The sequence below is a fragment of the Lissotriton helveticus genome, chromosome 8 (assembly GCF_964261635.1).
Source record: "Lissotriton helveticus chromosome 8, aLisHel1.1, whole genome shotgun sequence".
Lineage (NCBI taxonomy): Eukaryota > Metazoa > Chordata > Amphibia > Caudata > Salamandridae > Lissotriton > Lissotriton helveticus.
Window position 1 is genome coordinate 1,496,111,350 of NC_136069.1, and position 15,182 is coordinate 1,496,126,531.

Genomic DNA, 15,182 nt, shown 5'->3' on the forward strand with positions numbered 1-15,182 from the left:
CTCTTGTGATGTATATTTCCTGCAACTGATCCCTTTATCTTTTTGATCAGGGGGGCTGGCCCTGGGCTCTGTCCTGGCGCGCTGCGCTCGTCCGCTGCGCTTCCGGTGACAGCACATGATGTAGGCGGAGTAGGGGGCGTGGCCTGCAAGGTGGGCGTGGCCCAAGATCTCGCCGGAATGGCGTCTGAATAATCGTTGCAGCCGGCGCTAAGGAACGCTCTCGGCTGTTTGTGGTAGGCTTGAGTTGCTAACAGATAGTTTTAACACAGAATAATCACAATATTTTTAAACTTCGCTTTTAAAACGCTCCGGCCGTGTGCCTGCGGAGTCTTGTTCAAATCTGTTGCAGCGCTCGGTTTTTGGCGCTTTTATATGCTTCCTAGCGGGGGGGGCGTGGCCTGCAAGGTGGGCGTGGCCCAAGATCTCGCCGGAATGGCATCTGAATTATCGTTGCAGCCAGCGCTAAGGAACGCTCTCGGCTGTTTGTGGTAGGCTTGAGTTGCTAACAGATAGTTTTAACACAGAATAATCACAATATTTTTAAAATTCGCTTTTAAAACGCTCCGGCCGTGTGCTTGCGGAGTCTTGTTCAAATCTGTTGCAGCGCTCGGTTTTTGGCGCTTTTATATGCTTCCTAGTGGGGGGGGCGTGGCCTGCAAGGTGGGCGTGGCCCAAGATCTCGCCGGAATGGCGTCTGAATAATCGTTGCAGCCGGCGCTAAGGAACGCTCTCGGCTGTTTGTGGTAGGCTTGAGTTGCTAACAGATAGTTTTAACACAGAATAATCACAATATTTTTAAAATTCGCTTTTAAAACGCTCCGGCCGTGTGCCTGCGGAGTCTTGTTCAAATCTGTTGCAGCGCTCGGTTTTTGGCGCTTTTATATGCTTCCTAGCGGGGGGGGCGTGGCCTGCAAGGTGGGCGTGGCCCAAGATCTCGCCGGAATGGCGTCTGAATAATCGTTGCAGCCGGCGCTAAGGAACGCTCTCGGCTGTTTGTGGTAGGCTTGAGTTGCTAACAGATAGTTTTAACACAGAATAATCACAATATTTTTAAAATTCGCTTTTAAAACGCTCCGGCCGTGTGCCTGCGGAGTCTTGTTCAAATCTGTTGCAGCGCTCGGTTTTTGGCGCTTTTATATGCTTCCTAGCGGGGGGGGCGTGGCCTGCAAGGTGGGCGTGGCCCAAGATCTCGCCGGAATGGCGTCTGAATAATCGTTGCAGCTGGCGCTAAGGAACGCTCTCGGCTGTTTGTGGTAGGCTTGAGTTGCTAACAGATAGTTTTAACACAGAATAATCACAATATTTTTAAAATTCGCTTTTAAAACGCTCCGGCCGTGTGCCTGCGGAGTCTTGTTCAAATCTGTTGCAGCGCTCGGTTTTTGGCGCTTTTATATGCTTCCTAGCGGGGGGGGCGTGGCCTGCAAGGTGGGCGTGGCCCAAGATCTCGCCGGAATGGCGTCTGAATAATCGTTGCAGCCGGCGCTAAGGAACGCTCTCGGCTGTTTGTGGTAGGCTTGAGTTGCTAACAGATAGTTTTAACACAGAATAATCACAATATTTTTAAAATTCGCTTTTAAAACGCTCCGGCCGTGTGCCTGCGGAGTCTTGTTCAAATGTACCAGCAAAAGAGCAGGTAGCTTTAAAGAAGTCGAGAAGGGAGTAGGTACAGCCCTCAGGCTACCCTTTGAAGCTCAGGAAGGCAACCTCTCCAGACCATCTTGCTCAGGAGAGGCATGCCCTGCCCCACACCCACAGCCCTTTTGTCCCCATATCTGAAAGGACTACACATCACCCCACTAGAAAGTCATTCAGTCATCAGACCCTGGACCCTAGCTGGAACCCACATTTGAAATAGGCAGAAAAAATCCAACTTTCTAAAAGTGACATTTTCAGATCTATAACTGAAAGGTCTACTTTACCATTAAAGAGGAGTTCAAATCACAAATCAATGAGTGGACGGGGTATTTCTCTATTTGCTCCCAAACTGAAGTAATCACTTATTAAGTGTAATAAGGTAACCTAGTATTAATCTATGGGAGAGATAACCTTGCTACAGTGAAACATGACTTTAGGCGCTTTTTACTGCCAGGACATGTAATAGGTACACATGTCCTACTTTTTAAATACCGTTAGCCCTACTCTATGAGCAGTTAGGGCCTACCTTAGGGGTGACTTTTAAGTATTAAGAAGGAATGTTTGGGCCTGGCAGTTGGTATATTTTGTCAAGACGAACTGGCAGTTTAAGCTGCACCCACAAGCTGCAGTGGCAGACGTGAGACATGTTTTACAGTTCTACTCTAGTGTATGGCACAATGAATGCTGCAGCCCACTTGTAGCATTTAATTTACAGGCACGGGGTGTATGAGTACTATATACTAGGGACTTATAAATAAATGTAATGTGTCATATAGGTGCATATCAATGTTACAATTTTTTAAGGAACAAAGCACAAACACCACTGGTGAGCAGGGATAAAGTGCAGAGAGTCCTAAAGCCAAAACAAAATGAGTTCAGCAAATAAATAGGGGGTGAAGGAAAAGATTCTGATGGGGCATACCACGCCAAGTATGTTAGCTCTCTCAGGGGAGGAGCCTAGCTCGAGAGCGTAATGGCCGCCTTTTAGCTCGGCTCCGTCGGCCCTCCGGCCAACTTCGAATATCCTGCAATATATCCTGTACTGCGACGATACTTCACTACAGATTTTGGAACTTAACGACCCACTCTTACTCACCGTCTGGTCCGGAGGCTCCTGCGTGCTGTGGGTCCGCAGCTGTGCCCTCGGTGGGATTGGGGCCTCCGGGCGCTCGAGACCGGGACCTCGCCTGTGGGACCCGACCGGCGGTGCTGAGATTGCCGGCCCCGGCCGCGAGAGTGAGCCACTGGTGGGAGCCGTTGTGTGTCTGCCCCGGCGATCCTGAACCGGCCCCGATTTGTGGACCGTGCGGCTGGAGGGGGACGAGATGTGTCCGGGGCTGACTGTGTGAAGGGGTCCCTTCGCCTTTGTTCTGTCCGGCAGCCCTGGACCCCGCGCCTGGCTCTCGCTTGTGGGGCCCGCCACTGTTCGGAGGGGCCCCCCCCCCCATTGAGCGCCGGCCCGTTCTGTGCCGGTGGGGCCATCGTTGGGAGCCTCCGGAGGTCTGTAAAGTCCTACATTTGGGAACTGTTTGGGGGCCCGCGGTGGAGTGCGGGGCGGCGAAACTCACAAAATGGCTACCAACAACGCGGGGGGTGATCCGCTCTGCACCGACGAACCTTGCTGGCCGGATTGCGCGGAGGCCTGGGCGTGTGCTCGAGCGCCCACGCTCGGAGATGTCCTGGACGCCTTGATGTCCTTGTACGCTGTCTTGGCCCCCGGTGCTTCTACCGACCCTATGCGGCCCGCCGCCATTTTGGGTCGTCGCTCTTTCATGCACCCATATCGTCCTGATGCCTCCATTGCTTTGCCCCCTTCGGCTGCGCCAGGAGTTGCTGTCGCTGTTCTTCGGCCGCTTGATGGGCCGGTGGCTTTTGAACCTCCGCTTTCTCACCGCCCGGACTTCGAGGACTTGCACACGACGCGGAGATCTGCTCCTTCCCGGACAATTGGGAACTATGGTGGGCCGCTGTTTGCTCCCGCTTCGATGGATTCGAGCTTTTGTCCTGGTGGGGAACCTTTGCATTGTCGAACTGCGAAACTGGACTCCGGCTTGCTTTTGCTTGCCCTGTCGTTGCTGCTACAATTGACTTGCTTCATTGACTTTTTGTATTCCATTAGTATGGTGGCTCTCCCTACTCTACATCACTGCCGTAACCCTGGTCAACATTACGATTATTCTGTGCTGGGTGGCCCGCTCCATGTTATCCTTTATTGGGTTGGTTTCGTGATTAGGAAGGGCTGGGGGTAAATTGCAAGACACTGATAGACTGCTGGTTTACCTGTCCGTTGCACTGATGCTTGTACTCTCGACATTGTGAAACGTTAAAATTTCCCCCCCTCCCCACCCCTGTGGGGTTTTGCTGTCTGTGAAGGTGTAGCATTGATTTGATAATTATTCATTTGCTGGTCGGGGGGGTCGTAGCCGAGTGTGTTTGTTCATATCCTCTGGCTCCTCCCTCACATCTTATTTTTGTTTCATATTCTCTTTCCTCCTTCTTTTTGTCTCCTTATTCTACTTTCTTCTTTACTATATTTCGGGTTTCGGATTAGGGCGACAGGCACGCTGTTTGGAGGGTTGGCCGTAGCCTTCTGCAGGGGTGCGGGGTGGGACGGGTGGGCGGGGTCTTTCAGATGTTTCTTTTTTGGTTCTATGGCCCTCTTCTATCCCTTTATAGCGGTGCCGCTTCTGTCCTCACTTCTCTGGCATGAGTGGGTTGGGGTCTGTCGCTATGCCACTTTTGTCTGTTTCGATGCTCTGTCGCGACTGCCATACCCTTCTTCCCGCCAGCTCTCTACTTTCTTCTGTATTATTAGCCGCGGGATGCCTGGCCCGGGGTGGCGCCCATCTTGCACGATTGTGTTTCTCCTTTTATATTTCTTTTATTTCCTTTTCTTTTTTCATTTTTTCGTATATTTTAGATCAGACGGGGGGTCGGGTGGTGTTCCTCTTGGGTAGGATTTAGCACTCCGTGCTTAAGTTGTTTGCACTGTTTATTGGATTTTGTGTGTACGGCGTTGATATTAATACACAGCCATTGAATGCTCGCATATCCTGTTTTCACTTCCCGATTATATTTCTTAGAGAGCCTGTATCCTCCTACATGGCTTGTTCCACGTAAAACTCGCTTTATTGTATGACACTGGATCCTTTCTTCCTGCTGTAAGACTGTGCCCTCTCACGTCCTGCTATATAGTGGTCAAGTTTGCAAATAAATCCTGCAGTGATATGTTGACTGGGTGGGCACTGACTGGCGCGGAATGAAGTATAGTGTTTATGTATCCTGCCTATAATGTTCAACGCACAAATCCTAACTATTGCTGCTCTTTTAGTTGATACTATGTCGTATGGCTCGCCCTTTCGGTTGTCTGGTCTGAATGTATGACACCTCTTTAAATTTATAAAATGAAACCTCCGTTATTCTTCTTATGTCTGCTGCTAATACACCGTAGCGCTCTTATTTTTAGCTTTTCCACATAGTAAGACGATCTGGAATGTTGTTGATTGTCATAGCGGCCGGCCCGTAGTGGTTGTAGGCAGACGCTGTGTAATATGCATAAGATAAATAAAGGTTTTCAAAAAAAAAAAAAAAAGTATGTTAGCTCTAACACCAACCAAACCACCCACGTCCACTATAGCTAATACTCAATCCATCACTAGGGAAGAAATCCTTGCCTTAAACTCCCAGTCCGGATATTGCCATAAATCCATAAACGTTGACAACTGGCTAGGACCAATCTGTTGTTTTAATTGTAGAACTCATCTTATCCCAGAACCACTGTTATCCACAACAGGACAAGAGACCCGCCTTCTAGGAGGACTGATCAATGCAAGATCCATGTGTAAAAATGGGACGCATATTCATGATCTAATTACGGAGACCGAACTTGACCTGCTTTTTGTGACAGAAACATGGCTCAAAGCCTGGTGTAATCCGGTAATAGCCCTAACAGTTCCTCAAGGCTACCGCATCCAAAGAGTGGACAGACAGGAACAGAGAGGTGGTGGTCTGGCCATCATTTACAGCGATTCTATCAAATGCACCATGTTTGAACTCTCGGATATCAAGGGGGCTGAAAGTATGGGCTTCTGTATCCAGATAAACGAGGAAACTACCTTTTCAGGAGCCCTAATCTATCGCCCGCCGGGATCACAGAATAACTTCCTAGAAAATCTTGGGGAAACACTCTTAAGTTTGCTAACTTTACCCTGCTGGGTGATTTAAACATCCATCTTGATGAGGCTGAGGATCCTAACACGCTATGGCTGAAAGACCTAGTCAGTGTCCTAGGACTCACAATACTGACATATGAGCCCACACATAAAGCGGGCCATACCTTAGATTGTATCTGTACTAATACTAAATCTATGAAAGTAGACTCCCCTCGTATTCTGACCTGGACCGACCATCTGCTGGTCCCTTTTAACCTAACCCTGGAAAGGAAAGGGACCAAAACGGACCAGCAGAAAATTGAAATCCATACAAAGAAAGACTGGATTAAGATTCGGGATACCCCTAACCTGAATCAAATTGCCAAGGATAGTAAACCCCCCTTAACTGGAAATACAGAAGTAGATTATACCAATTTTTGTACCTGGATCACTGGACTCTGCGGGACTGAGGACTCCAGTAAAGTGAGTAAGAAGCGGAATAAAAAGTCCGCCCCCTGGTTCTCCCTCCCCTTAAAGGAAAAACAAAAAGAAGTCAGAACCCTGGAAAGAATATGGCGTCGTACATATGGAATAGAGGAACTAGCCAGCTATAAAACATCGAGGAAACACTACCATGCAATGATTAAAACTGCAAAAAAAAACTATTTTCTTGAGGCCATAAACTCGTCAAATAACAAACAAAAAGATATTTTCAAAATAGTTGACGACTTCATGAATCCTAGGATTCTCAGACAGGAGATCCCTCCCTCGCTCCCACTATGTAACTCAATCGCCAACTACTTCGAACAGAAAATATCTGATCTTGCCAAGGATTTCCCAGACCCACCATCAACCCCCCCCCGCAGAAACCCCTACACCTCTCAATGACAAGATCCAGTTTAATACATTCACCCATATTGGCCTGGAAGAAACCCGTCATGCCATTCCATCCAGCAAATCCGGCTCCCCATTTGACCCCTGCCCCCCTTTACTGTTACACGCTCTAGTGGACACAGTAAACCCTAGCATAAATGCTATTATACACTCTTCCTTGTCTACCGCAGCCATTCCACCAGAATGGAAACTGGCCGCTGTTAAACCTCTGCAGAAGAAAGCCCTAGCTGACCCCACCACACTCTCAAACCTCCGGCCTATTTCACTGCTCCCTATTCTCTTTAAACTCACGGAAGCAGCAGTAAATAAGCAGTTAATCAGATTCTTGGAGGAAAATGATATCCTGCATTCCAACCAGGCAGGTTTCAGGGCGAAACATTCCACGGAGTCAGCATTACTACATACGGTAGAAACCCTGAAGACAGCCATGGACCAAGGGAAAAAGGCTGTCCTGGTTCTGCTCGATCTATCGGCGGCCTTTGATACGATCTCACACTCCGTATTAATTGACCGCCTAGCAGAATCAGGAATATCAGGAGTTGTTCTTGACTGGCTAAAAAACATTCTTAGCCACAGGAAACAGGTTACGGTACTAGGGAAGTACCACTCAGAGGAAAAAGCATTAAATACAGGAGTACCTCAGGGCTCTAGCCTAAGCCCAGTACTATTTAACCTGTATATGACCCCCCTGATAGAACTCATCACCTCCTTCCACATCAGCAATATATCTTATGCTGATGATACCCAGCTCATCCTTGTGTTAGACAACAACACAACCAAGGCAGAGGAGAATCTGAGAGATTGTCTGGCGGCAACATTCGACTGGATGAGAAAACACCACCTACCATTCGGTCAACAAAACCTTTTCTGCCCCAAATCATGGTGGCCACAGGATGCAGAAATTCCCCCTAACACCATCACTACGGCCCGTAATCTTGGGATCAGGTTCGACGAGGCCTTGTCATTTAGACAACAAGCAGGTGCTGTGGCAGGGTCCTGCTTTAATATAATCAAAGGCCTCAGAAGATTCTTCGATCTCCTCCCACTGACAGCAAGAAAGACTGTGGCGGTAGCGCTAATTAAATCTCGCCTGGACTACTGTAACAGTCTCTATGCAGGCTCCAACAAAGCAGTACTGCATAGACTGCAGATGGTCCAAAATGCCACCGCCCGCCTCGTGCTGAGATGGCCCAGGAAGTCGTCTGCATCTGCAGCTCTTAAGACCTTACACTGGCTGCCCATCCACAAAAGGATACTATTTAAAATCTTGGTAATCACCTTTAGAGCCTACTACCAGCTGGGCCCTACCTACCTGTCAAATAGGTTTGGCAGATATTGGCCCGCCCGACCACTCAGATCCTCCAACCTGAACTTGCTGGTTATTCCCAAATCTAGACTAGCCACGAAAGGAGGCAAAACCCTCGGAGTGCTAGGCGCTAGGGCCTGGAACAGACTACCTCTGCTATTACGCCAGATCCCGACAGAGACCCTTTTATTTATTTATTTATTTATTTATTTTTGCAATTTTTAAAGCGCTACAATTACCCGTAGGTGTCTCGGCGCTGAAAGCTAGAGTCTAAATAAACCAGTGATTAAAACGAAGGGACAGAAAAGCTCTAAAAACATGGATTTTTAATCTTACTGACTCAGCATGTCTGGCCCTGATCTAAACCATCTTCTTAGAAATCGCCATTCTATGACACTGGCGCATGACTAATTCTTTGGCCATACACCTTTCTGGACACAACGGTCAGCGCCAAGATGCTCCGTGGAGTGTAAGCTGCGCTTTATAAAAATAAAATTACATTACATTACATTACTATTGAATGCTAGGGGGCCCCACCTAAGCAAAATCTATTATTTACAACTTTACAAAATATACACAACTACAGAAACTAGTATATTTCAAACTAATGCACAAATTCTGACAAATTCACTAACAAAAATATGTACACAAATCGAAATTTCAATGGAAAGAATGAAGCTTTTTTTTAGTTTTGGATTGAATTCTAAAACACAAAACAATATACATGAATCCAGCTTAACTAGTATATCAGTCTGTCTCCTAAAGCACCTACAAGTAAAGCTGAGGATACCAACATCATTTTTAGCCTCAATTTAAACATCCTTCACATTTACAAAGTCTACAAAAAACTTTAATTGTCCTTTTCTTTTTGTATAAAATAAATCTCCTAATGTTACTTAATGATCTTCACAGTTGGAGACCTCCTGAGTAAGTGCCATGGGCCCCTTCAGGGGTCTGCGGACCACAGGTTATGAACCACTGCTCTAGCTGAATTACTAATGCGCCTCATGCTGATTTGTCTTCACTATAAAATGTTTCAGAAGCCAAAATTAAGCAAAGTAATGTGTGAATAAGCAGCACCAGAGAGATGGTTTATATGATGACTGACTTTGAAATTTCAGATAAGTTATTCGACAGAGATTTACATTGCGTAAGTTCTGCCAAATGGATGGCTTGAAGCAGTGTCAGATTGTGTACCTTCACACTATGGTCTGGAGGATTCCATCATGGACGAAGTCTGTTTTTCTGTACGTCTAAAGTGGGTTATTAGTAGAGCAGCTACATCCTCATGCAGTGAAAAGCTTGAACATTAAAATAATAAGCACTACAATCAGCTTCATGAACCCAAGAAGGAACTGAAGAAACTAATATACCCAACTAAAAATGCCTAAAAACAACCAGTCACGGGTGGAGATACCTTGAAAGTATGTGGGGACAACGTATAATTACTGTAATGTAATGATGTCTTGTAAAGCACATGAATCACCCCACATGGGGTATCTCCGCACTGTAGACCGCTGGGGAACCTGTCCTGGCTTTCCCTTTGAGATGGTCCCTACTGGGTATCTCCAGGGTCAAACCAGGCATCCCCGGCGTCTGTGGGGGGCCGTTGTGGAGATGAGACAAGCTAATGCCCAGAGTTGCAGAGTGTGATCCCTGGTTAGAGTAGGCACCGAGGCGAGAATTATCGAGTCTGCTGACCCTGGTCCACGACCCTGCCATGTCGGGAATTGAACCCTGGTCCCATGCCGTCCTCTGCTTCTGGGTCTGCCGCCTCTAACCAGTGAGCCACATCACTCCACTTGGGCTAGAATAAACAAAGGGTGGTGGTTGGCTGAAACTAAGGGATGGGAGTATAGGCTTTGCTATGTATGTGGTTTTTGTTTGTCTATAAAATATGGAAGAAGGATAATATTTTGTTTGTATTAATGGCTTATGTGAGTTACTATTGTGATCACCCAATTGGTTATGATTCTTGTTTTGTATGTAACTTTATATTCTGATCGGATGAGCATACAAAACTTCTAAAACACAGTTACTTTTATTTAAAAGATTGGGAACACACTTGCTTCTCCTTTCTACAGGCTGTGGAAATTACCAATTGTATTTTTGCTCCATTTAAGGAAAGGCATCTTTCGTTTTGATACAGCTACTGAAAATGTATTCTTTACTTGTTGAATCGTGACTGTCAAATTCTCAGAAGAACCTTCATAACTTCCACAGGGCACTAACAAAATAGTGATAACCTTAAATACAAAATGCCCTACAGATTGACACAAGAACAGCAGACAACATGAGAAACAGGACAAGGAGAAATAAAAACAATAGATAACTGATACAGACAGATGTTTGAGAAAATGCAAATCCCTCTATTCAAGTCAGCAATTGATGCCCTTAACACATGTTGGGCCATATGTAGATAAATGGCATTTACCGAATCGTAAATACCGAATTTTACCGATTCGGTATTTACAAATCGGCAAATGCCATGTAGGTAATTATTCGGTAACAATTACCGAATCGGTAAGATTCGGTAATTACCGAATCGGTATTTACCGATTTGGTAATTGCCATTGATTCCTACGGGCCTTGAGGCCCAAAGGAATCAATGGCAATTTCCGAATCGGTAAATACCGATTCAGTAAAATTACCGATTTGTCAAGGGGGACAGGGTGTCACTTTGACACACTGTTGCACCCCTGATTCTGGCTTGTGTGCCATGTGACACACATACATGCCCTTAGGGATGTGCATGTACACAGGAATTCGTTATTTACCATTCAATAGTATTTCATGGTAAATAACGAATTCCTAAGGGCCTGTGGCACTGTTTCCAGTGCCACCTACATCCCATATCACCGATTCTGTACATTTACCGATTTGGTAATTTACAGATTCTGTAAATTTACCAATTCGGTAAATTTACAGAATCTGTAATTTTCTGGCCCCCTACATCTGAAACTACAAATACCGGTCGATAACGGCCGAAATCGGCCGTTATCGACCGGTATTTGGCCACCTACATATGGCCCTTTATGTTCTAAGAGGCCACCAATTTCCTAATATATTTTTATGGCTTTGGCTGGCTTGAATTCAATTCACCTTACACTCCTGTACTAAAAACAATTAATTTTTTTAATAAATCATAAATTCACATTATATTCATTTTCAAACGAAGTAATCCACAACCATTAAGTTTAGAAGCAGACCCAATATCATTGCCAAAGTTGTCCTAAGAAAGTGAAGGCTAACACCAGCTAAATCCATGGTGTGTGCAGGTAAGAGAAGTAGGGTCCTGCTGGCGGTGTTAAAAAGAAATTGAGATGAGGAGGGTTGGTAGGGGCTGATAGCGAACTTTACTATAATGTAGCTCAACTCCAGTATGAGGCGATTTGGTGTAGGGACATGGCCAATTGGGAAACAAGATTCCTTAGTGGAATAATGGCGGTATCAACATTACCGTAATTCTTAATGAGGGTATTGAGCCAATCCAATAGGGTCCAGCACATTGTGCAACAGGTATTGTTGGGCTGGGAGTCTGGGGCTAGAAGGGTATTGACTACAGCTTTCTATTTCCCTTAAGGTGGCTGCTGCCCTTTATGACAATAAGTTATACCATGTCTTTGGTGCAATGGGTGTTCCACGGTTGGAGATGTGTACCCCACAGATACATTTATTACGTTTGACAAGGCATGCAAGACTTTTAGCATAGGAAGGGAACAATTCTTATACTGCTAGAGACAACAACATAATGTGAGGCAGCAATACGCCCCACTTCCAGTCGCACTGCTGTTGCGCATATTTGGCACCCATTCGTAATTTCTACCATTGTACTCCTTGTATACCATGTACTCCATGTTTGTCCTTTTTCACTAATTTACTCAATTTCATCCACGCGCAGGAATAGTATGCCATTTCCATAGTTTCCCATGTTTCAGTGTGCCCTCACGGCCTCTTGCAAAAACACGAACTGATACAAATTCATCCAAGACAGTATTTGTTAAAACACCCAATGCATTTCAGGCTGTCAAAGCCCTTCTTCAGGGGTAACTGAAAATAACAATCAAACATTTACCGTTATATTATTGTACATACTAATTGCATTTTACAAACTCAATTCATTATTCATGTAGTACATCTTACATAAATAAATCCCAGATGATATGATGCTCAATTTCATGTAACTCTTACACCTATTCATGTTTCTCCATTAATGCTCCTCTGTAACAATGGTTCACCGGTTGCGATATTTATGTACGGAACAAAAAATATCACTTGGATAAAAGATATTTTAACAAGAGTTCATTGGTGAGTTTATTAATAACTCTTGCACCAAAATATATATCAAAAGCAATATAACTAAGTATTCTAAAAAAATACCTTGAAGGCGCTCCTTACCCGTCCATTCGATTTTCCCAGGCCCTGAAGGGTAAATTGGGTCCCCCAGTATATTCAATCCTCTGTAACAACAGCTCTAACAATAACCCCTCATGTTTTAAACCTGCCATTATCATAGCAACATGAACCAAATGTTTTCCCCAACTTCACCCTCCCTTATTTTTCACACAATCAGCCACACTTTCATACACCAACATTCATATCTCACCATAACCTCTCCCTAATTGCCCGTACCACCATCTTGCTCACGCCACATTCATACCACTTTCTTTACAAACATGTCACATTACTCACACATAATTTTGAATTACTTCCTTCACCAACTTCCCTTATCTCTCCCCATTCAGCCATCTTCCAATCCGCCCTGGGTCACAATCTTTTCCCACATCTTTTGTTCATACACATAAATGCTCACACACTCACTCGTTTTTTAGGAAAACCGAGTTTTTCAACAACTCACTAGAACTGTATTTAAACTCCAAACACAAAATCGCATCTCTCAAATTAACGTACCTGCCACAACGTTTAAAATCAGTCTATCTTCATCTCACAACGCAGCGTGATTCATCACTCGGTAATTCCGCCCAGCTTTTCACCACTTCCCAACACAATACTGCTAGAGAAACATGGGAGGTATTTCTGGATACTACACAACACAGTCGTACACTTGACACTATGTTGGAGACCGACCGTGCTTGTCACTTGACTTCATAGAAATACAAAGGCAATAAAGGCAATAAAGGCCGCCAGACCGAGAACCCTTTTAAAATTCAGACAGAGGTGGGGTGTGGATTTACCTGAGCTGTTGTCCAATAAGAAGTGGGTAAATGTGTGTGCACTAGTGCGACATATAGCAAGTAACGCTTGGTTTAAACAGGTGCATTTTCCATTTCTTGCACTGCACATACCTCACCCCAGAGAGGCTTCACAAAATGTACCCAGATCAATCCCCAGCTTGTGTATGATGGACCAAGGCCAACAACATATTACACCATATTACATGAGCATGTGACCCTGTCCCCATCTATTGGGAGGAGGTAGTGACAAATTTGAGATGGACATTGTCCAATCCAATAGAGATCATGATGACGCATTGCCTGTTGACTCTCATACCACAGAGAAAGAAAGGGAAACCTCAGTATACATTTGCTTACCCTGGTCTCCTGCTTGGAGGGTGGCGATACAGTGAAGGTCAGCTAGACTCCTCATGTATTTAGACTGGCTGAGGGACATGAGAGAATGGGCCTTGGTGGAGGAAAGACTCATGAGAGAAGTGCATACAGATGACAAAGTAACAAAGGATTTAACACTGGGGGGGGGGATGTTACAGGAGCTCTTACAACCGGGGGATGAGAATGGGGTAGCATCTGTATTAATTAGAAATGTGGGTTAGTATGATTCTCTCTTTTCAGCAGGCCATCACTTTAAAAAAAACAAAAATGCTAAATTGATAAATTTCCATGAAGCCTTTATATTGGATCCATGATCTATGCCTATGATAGTTGGTAAAAGAATATTAGCTAATTGATCTAAAAATGCCTCATAAAATTTCAGCAGGAATGCAACCATCTCCAGCAGCTTTCTTAGGTGGTAAAGATGATATGGCAAACCTAACATTTTCTAGGAAAATGTCAGCTATCTAATAAGTTAGTTTGTGATTTATAAAGCTGTGACATATTAAGTATTTTTAGGTAATACTCTATCATGTCAGAAGGACATACTGAGTCCTCACCGTATAGCAGTTGATAAAAGATCATGACCCATTGGAATATATCCTTTGGTTGGGACAGTGCCTCTTGACTTTCAATGATCCAGTATATAATATGTTTTATTCTGTTTCTCTTTACTCTTATAAGACAGGGCTTTACCAATTGATTCATCATATTCATAATCTGGTCCCTTGCATACTTATAAGCAGTTGCAGCTTTTTTCTCTAAGTAAATGACCAGTTCAACCACTTGCTGAAAAATATTTCTTTTTTTGTGGATCTTGGTTTGAAATGAATCTAGCATGCTCAATTTCAATTAATTGGTCTGAATATGTTTTTTCCTCTTATCTATGTTTTATCCTGTTACGTTTTGAGACAAACATAGTTGCAACCCCACTGACCTATACTTTGTGAGTGTCCCAGACTATACTGATGGGAGCAGTAACCATTTTGGCAGTCAAAAACCCATGTAGGGAGGTTAGCATAACTTTTTTGTATTCAACATCAAGGAGTAAGGAACAATCAAAAATCCGACACCAGGGTTCGGTCACATTTCTGCTTTCATGATGATTAAAAAAAGCAGGTTGTGATCCGATGTCACTTTAGGGCAGATTTCAATACTGGTATTGGCGGTTATTTTATGTAGTGCTAGTGCCTCATCTATACAAAAATAGTGAAGACAAGAGAGTAATAAGTGTAGCCAGGTTCATTGTTTGTCAGTGTTCACCAGAAATCAATGAGGCCATGAACTTTAATTAAGGCTTATATTGCTCTGTGAGTCCTTAACATCTGGGGTGAGGCAAGATGATTCATTGAATCAATATTATATTTCAACATGCAATTGACATAAATAATGATTAACTCCCTTGGTCAAGCTGTCAATTCTAAGGCTAGCATATAAAAAAACTGAGGATATCTGAGCTGAGGACAGGGGATAAGAAAAGACCTTGTACTTCTCCCAGCTTTGGAGTCGCTATAAAAGAGTGGGGGGCAGTGTGAGGCTCCCACCCCATTCCTGGATGTACCATTATATGCATGTACTTTCCTGATATGGCTTGTTAATACTGTAACTTGTGTCAAAAATGTAAAT